The sequence below is a fragment of the Numenius arquata genome, chromosome 4 (assembly GCF_964106895.1).
Source record: "Numenius arquata chromosome 4, bNumArq3.hap1.1, whole genome shotgun sequence".
Classification (NCBI taxonomy): domain Eukaryota; kingdom Metazoa; phylum Chordata; class Aves; order Charadriiformes; family Scolopacidae; genus Numenius; species Numenius arquata.
The window spans coordinates 59,477,303-59,483,950 of NC_133579.1; positions in this window are offsets into that span (position 1 = coordinate 59,477,303).

Below are 6,648 nucleotides of genomic sequence, written 5' to 3' on the forward strand. Positions count from 1 at the left end.
TCTGCTGCAGTGGTAAGTGGTACACAGCTATTATTAGCACAGCAGCCTGGAATCCCACTTGATGGGTGTTATGGCAGAGGCTGCTTCACCAACCAGAATGACAACAGTACCATAGAGAGGGAGCATATTTTCCCTCTTCAGGCTAATTAGGTGTGTTAGGGGAGGTTCCCGAGTGAGAGCAGCTAACCACATATAAAAGACAAAAGATACCTAATAAACTTGCATGTTAAATTCTAATCGCATCCTGCTTCCTTCATTAACCTGAAGCACTCTACTGGTGGAAAACTTATTCTTCTAGGAGGCACTACAGCACCTGATACTCCCTGATCAGGCTAAAACCCTGAATCTGGATCTGCAATCTCAGTCGCCTAAAGTGGTAATTCCTTCTTTTCTATTTATTCATGGCCATGAAACTGCTCTGCAACTCTCTTCTGACTCACCGAGCTATATATTTCTCTGCCCTGTTGCTTGTTTCATAAAAACCCAGTCTGGCACTGTAGCTCTATGGAAAATGATGTCCGTTTTCCACATAAACACTTCAGACAGCTTAAGCCATAGTCCAGTAAATTCATTATATATTGCTATAGTACCTGTTACTATATCCTTGGACTGGCAGTCTTGCTCCTGTTTCCCGAACATCTGCTTACACCCATTAGCAGCCAGCTTTTACTCCCCTCAGTCATGTATCTAATCACCCATGCTCCCCAGCTGGCTTGCCTCCTTCATCCCTTCTCAGGTTGTTAAGCACAAAGGAGACAAATTTAATCATGAGTCTTCTTAGAGCCCAGAAACTGCAATTCTGTGTATTTCAGTACAGATTGGTTAAATGTCCCTATTGTCTCCTTGACTTGCAACTGGGACTCCCAGCCCCCTTAACCTGTTCACAACCAAAACCTAGGTATTATGATATTTTCCCATCTGAACTTCAGTAGTGAATAAGTAGAAAGGAGATTAAAATAATTCTTTCTGAACAGTGTATTGATTTCACATTCAAGATGACCAGCGCTAGCAGTGATTGTGCAGACTCCATAGTGACATCTCACCCAGCAAACCCCTGACCTTTACGGACCACCTGCCAGGGGACACCTTCACTTTTCCTCCTGCAATGATCATATTTACCACCTGTAGTCACAGAGTATATAGCCAATACGGGTTGAAATTTGTGGTTACTATAATGACAGCTTGTCCACTAGATTAGAAATTTACTCTTTCTACAGAGATATGATGCCAATAAACCATTTCAAGTGAGCTGCCCATTGGTGAATTTCCTACCAGTACAAGCTGAATCAGAAGAGAAATGCAAGCAAAGCTCCCATTCATCAAAGCCTGTAAATTGATTATTTCTGGAAGTTACATGTGAATGCATTTTGCCATTTTATTCTAAGGCCCAAAGCATCATTAATTCATCATAAATAACAATGCCATATCAGCATTTTCTAGAACTTGAGCCATCAAGCAGCTATACTCTCCAGAGCAACCTAGCTACATTAATTTATGCATTGTACAAAAAGTATTCCCAAGCACACACTCTCTTTAGACAACATCTCTGGAAAGCACTTCTCTGTAACAGAAAAGTTCATGTTCTTATCAGGAAAGGCTTGTAAAGATGAGGTCTATCATGATGAGCGAAACAGGAACTCACTGTACTCAAAGCAGGGCGATGATAGCAATGGCTCCCGTCAACCATCCAGCAAGGCTCAGACAAGGTACATACCAGGTCCAAGGGCAGTCCAGAAAATCCCCTCAACAACTTAGGAGCAGGACTAAGGGCAGCTGCTCTTGTAGCCTACCTTAGGAAAGAGCTAAATGCCCTGGGCTGAGCTTTAGTAGAGCCTCTCATGAGAGGGTGTGGGTGGACTCCCAGGTGAGGGTGCTCAGGGCAATCAAAGCCTGTTAGTTCCCTCACACCTGCAGCCATGTGCATTTTAAGTCCTAAATTACAGAAATAAAGCAAGAAGTGTAAGATGCATGGGGGACTAATTGAAACAGAATTTGAATTACTAAGCCCTTTACATTAGCTGTGTGGTGCTTTAAAGGGGCAATCACAATACATTTTGTTGCTGCAAAATGTCTGTTTCTAAAAAGTTCAGCACACACCTTTTACATTAAGGGCTCCTGGTCAGACACACGTATCGTTTCCTTTCAACAAAACCAACCAGGGCTCTTTCCATTTCTTGCAGGACAACGAGTGAGGACCAGCGTGATTCAGCGCCCAGACACTGCCAGTACAAGAGCACACAAGCCCACCCTTGCTCTGACAAAGATGACTTACAGCAGCTTCAAGACTGAAACTATCCCTGGAGATCTCCTCTGTTTGCACTACAATCCTTCCCTTATTTCTCCATCCCTCTCCTTCCAAGCCATCCTTGCGCCTCCTGCCCCCGCTCCCCTTCCACATACACCCACTGCTTGCTTTGATATCTGAAGGTCACTTCAAGACATCTGGATGCAGCATGTGGTATCCCTGTGCTCAGCCACTGCAGCCAGTGCCCATGAGACAAAAGGAAACTTGGCAAAATTTGGGAAATTCGTCTTTTGAAAAGAGTGTGTGTTCATTCAGAAGTCATGGATTCTGTTCAACTTCATTTTAATAGCTACAAGGGAAAATAACGGACAATGGTTGTTTTGCTCGTGGTGGTGCTAATGGTGGTTTTTTTCCCTTCATTTTACATAACAAAGTTGGCTTCTGGTACATGTAATTATTTCTATCTCCAGCCTGGCCAGTACAAGGTGACACAGCTGAACAAGAGGTCATGATTTCTTGCAGATGGTTTCCAAACTAAACTACAATGCTAAATGAAGCGAACTTACCAATGGAAATTACTAAAGTTGCTTGAACCCCCCAGAATGCTGCAGGCATTTTAAGGTTATGACACAGAGCTTTGTAAAGATGACCAAAGCCTCCAAGTAGCTGAGAGCCTCCCGTGAGATGCCGGGGGAGCTGAAGGAGGCTCAGTGGTTCACAGACCTTATACACACACACACCGCAGCTGTAGCCAAGTATTGGGGTTTGCCAGATTGTGACAGAAATAGCTGCACCAGCGGGACATACAGGGTCTTACATCGAGGTCCAACATATGCTGTAGAAGATTTTAGACAAGAATCCTCTATTTTTTGAAGTTCACTTGGAAAAACACACACACAGCTGATGCTGGGATGCTTTTAATCAAGATTCAGTGTTCACGTTTGGGCTTTCTTCTTGCCAGCATTATCAGCTGTCATTTCTAAGAGTTTATGAAAATTGTTTAGCAGAATTTGAGGACTAGAAAATGGGTGTTGAAGGCATCTCCATAGCCTAGGCAGGGGCTGGGGTCTAAACCAGTGCTTTCTGGCAGCACCAGGCCCTCGTGCAGCTGAGAGCTGATCTGGAACCAGCCAGCTCTTCAGTACAGACATGTAGGTAGCCTCACCAGGCAGTAGAAAATGAATTTTACTACTATGCAAGGTTTGACAAGGCATCTTTAGAGAATAAGGAGATTTCCTCTAAATCCTTACCTGAGCAGGTTCCCTTAGTAGAAGCCTTTCAAGTGAAGAACAACAACCTAAACCTCTGTAGCAACTCCCATCCTACAGTGCAAGGCATCTGCCTGGCAGATGTCCTGCTAGGACAAAAACAAAGCACTGCAAAGTCCTGTCTCAGCCACCTCTTTGTGCCTCATCTATCCTGTGATATGGAAGTTCAAGCTGTTCTCTCTCCCACCAGAGCATGGTGGGGCTACATATATTAATTGTAAGAAACACAGACATGATAACAGGGGTTGAGAGACCCCAAGACTGAATTAATACAATTCAATTGTAAATGCATTCAAGCAATTTCCACGTCTTCACTTCTGCTATGGACTTTAGGTGAATGCAAATTCTTCATTTATTAAATCTAGATATATTATGTATATTACCTCAGTGTTTTTCCCTTACCTTACCCTCCGCTCCCCCCGATGTATATATTACCAAGAATGTTAATTATATTGAGAATGGTTTTAGAGCAAGAAGAAATTGCCTGACAACACTGAAAATGGGAATGCTCTGTGTGCTATAAAACTTGGGAACTGCACTTCAGGGTGTGAATATTTCCATACGAAAGCAATTACATTGATGAAAGCTGACCAGTAAAATAGCCTGAATAATTTGTGTATGTATAGGGGAGGGAGTTCAGAGATAGCTGACTGCAACAGGAATGAACATTATTATAGGAAGCAATTAGAAAATGCTCATATATTTTTTTAAAGAGTTTGATGCTGAGCTACAGCTGCTATAAAGAGTGGCCTTGGAATCCAAGGCTGAACTTCCAAAAAATATTTGTTATTACAAAAAAAAATGAAAAAATTGGTGGACAAGGCAAAGCGCAGTGTGCTACCCTTTCTCCTCCCTAGCTCTCTTAAGATTTGGCAACATTATAATGCCAGCGTATCTCATGACTTGAAAAATAAAAACCAAATGATTTTGTCATCGCTGTTTCTCCCAAGAGACACACACCTCCTGTTCCTTCACTAGATATCACCACACCTCAACTCTCTTCTGCTCATGCAGCTAATAGCAAGACCTGGCACATGGGATCCCCACACAGTGTGCCAAAGAAGGGGGAAACCAAAGGTGCAGAGAGCATAAAGACCATATCAATGCAGCTTACACAGAAAGTGGTTTTGCATTGTGGAGAGGGGTTTGGGGATAAAATTCTTGTGCTGCTCATTTCTGTTAGAATCACCAGAAGGTAATTAATGGATAATGCTGAAAATAATTACATTTCCATTGCTAGGTTTCTCAAGAAACACACCACTGAGATGGATGGCAGCACTTTGCATCCCCAGAGATACTTTCTGCAGCGTTCTGCAGACTTGAGCATGGAGGATTGGTCCAGCTAAAACAGGTTCACGTGGGAGAGGTCTTGTTCAGAAATCTAAGAGCTGGAATTTTACTTCAGCTACATTTTTCTTAAATGATGGAAGACTGGGTCGTTGTGTTTTTGTTTTAAAATGCAATAAAGCAGCAATAACTGAATTCTGCACAATATTTCATGTCCCCAGAATATCAGGGTACCTGTTTAACTATTTGCTGCAATGGAAAAAAAGTCTGCTTCTGAAACATGCAGGATGAAAATCCTGAGCATCCAGCATCCAGGCCCCAATGGCACCACCAGCCCTGGCTGTCCCTGCCTGTCCCTGGGCTCCCCCCACCTGCCCACACCCCAGGACCCCATGTCAGCCCCCAGGGCCATCAGCCCCTGCCCCAGAGACACCCCAGCAGGGCTGGTCTCCAGCTCCCCATAGTGGGGTCATGTCCCAGCCTGTCCTCGACCTGTCCCCAGGGAGGTGCCCAATGTCTGGGGCTGCTCCAGTGCCCCCAATTCCCCGCTCCTGGTGGGGTGCGGTGCTGGGACAGACTCCGACTGCCAGCCCCTACCCTGATGGCTCCATGAGGAGCCCCCACTGCCACCGGCCCTTGCAGCACCCTGACATGGTTTATACACAACCATAGAAATGGGCAGAGATTTCCCACACAGACAGACATGCAACCAACCACAGACAAAAATTAAAGCAAATCCTCAAAGCAGAGTGAGATTTCAGGATTAATTTCTCCAGACCTTTTTTTTTCTTTTTTTTTATCCTCCCAACAGAGAAGCAGCTGCAAGAAGATAGGAACATTTTTTTTGCAGTCACCAAAGTGAAAGAAGAAGAAGTAGGTAACATATGACTTCAGGTATTTGCTTTGTTGAAAATCAAATTTTCTTCTGTGAGGGGCTCTGTTGTGACACAAATCAGTAAGGTATCTGTACATATGAAATGACCATATGCATAATTCATACTCTGAGCCTCTCTCAGTTGTAGAGACCCGATCCACATGAGAAAGTTGCAGTGTTTGTAGATTAGTTCCTTTGCATTAGACGCCCCATTCCCTGAAGACTTCACTGTGCTTGCAGCTTTGCTGGTTCTCATATGAGGAATGTGATTGTACAACTTAAAAATTAACAATACTGCTCTAGTTTTTTAATCCATATATTTTAAAGTGCTTTCAAAAATATAAGTAGTTATCATGTGCTTAAAAAGTCATAGGAAAATTCAAATTAATCAGGGCACAATATTGCATCAAGAGTCAGTGACATTTGGTGCTTTTCAAAATATTACTCAAGGAAAAAGCAGGGATAGGGAAATGAAGTAAGGTTACCCAAAGCAACATGATAGGCTGACAGCAGGGCCAGGAATTGAAATAAAATATTCCAATTCCCAATCCAATGCACATGTTTACTAGATGCTATTTCTACCCTATCATGGTTAACTGAAAGCACCGACAGAAGAGTTAAAACTAATGAGAGTAAAACAAATAAACAAACAAAAATCCTTCCCAATTTTAATTCAGGAGGCTGCTGAGAAAGCCTTTCCATCCCAGAAACTTAACGTATAAGAATTTTCTTTATCTTCAAAAAGAATATTTTGAAGATTTGATTTCACTTATGGTCTTGAAAATGCAGAATTCCTCCACTAAACTTAGTGGTATTAAACCACATAAACCTAGACACGAGATCAACAGTTCGGCAGAGAGGTTTCACATGGGCATACATCATATCTACAGCATGGGCAACACACGGAGCACAGAAAGAATTGCCAAAAGTCAGCATGTTTCCAAAACTGCTAGAGAAAGAAAGAAAATTTGGCA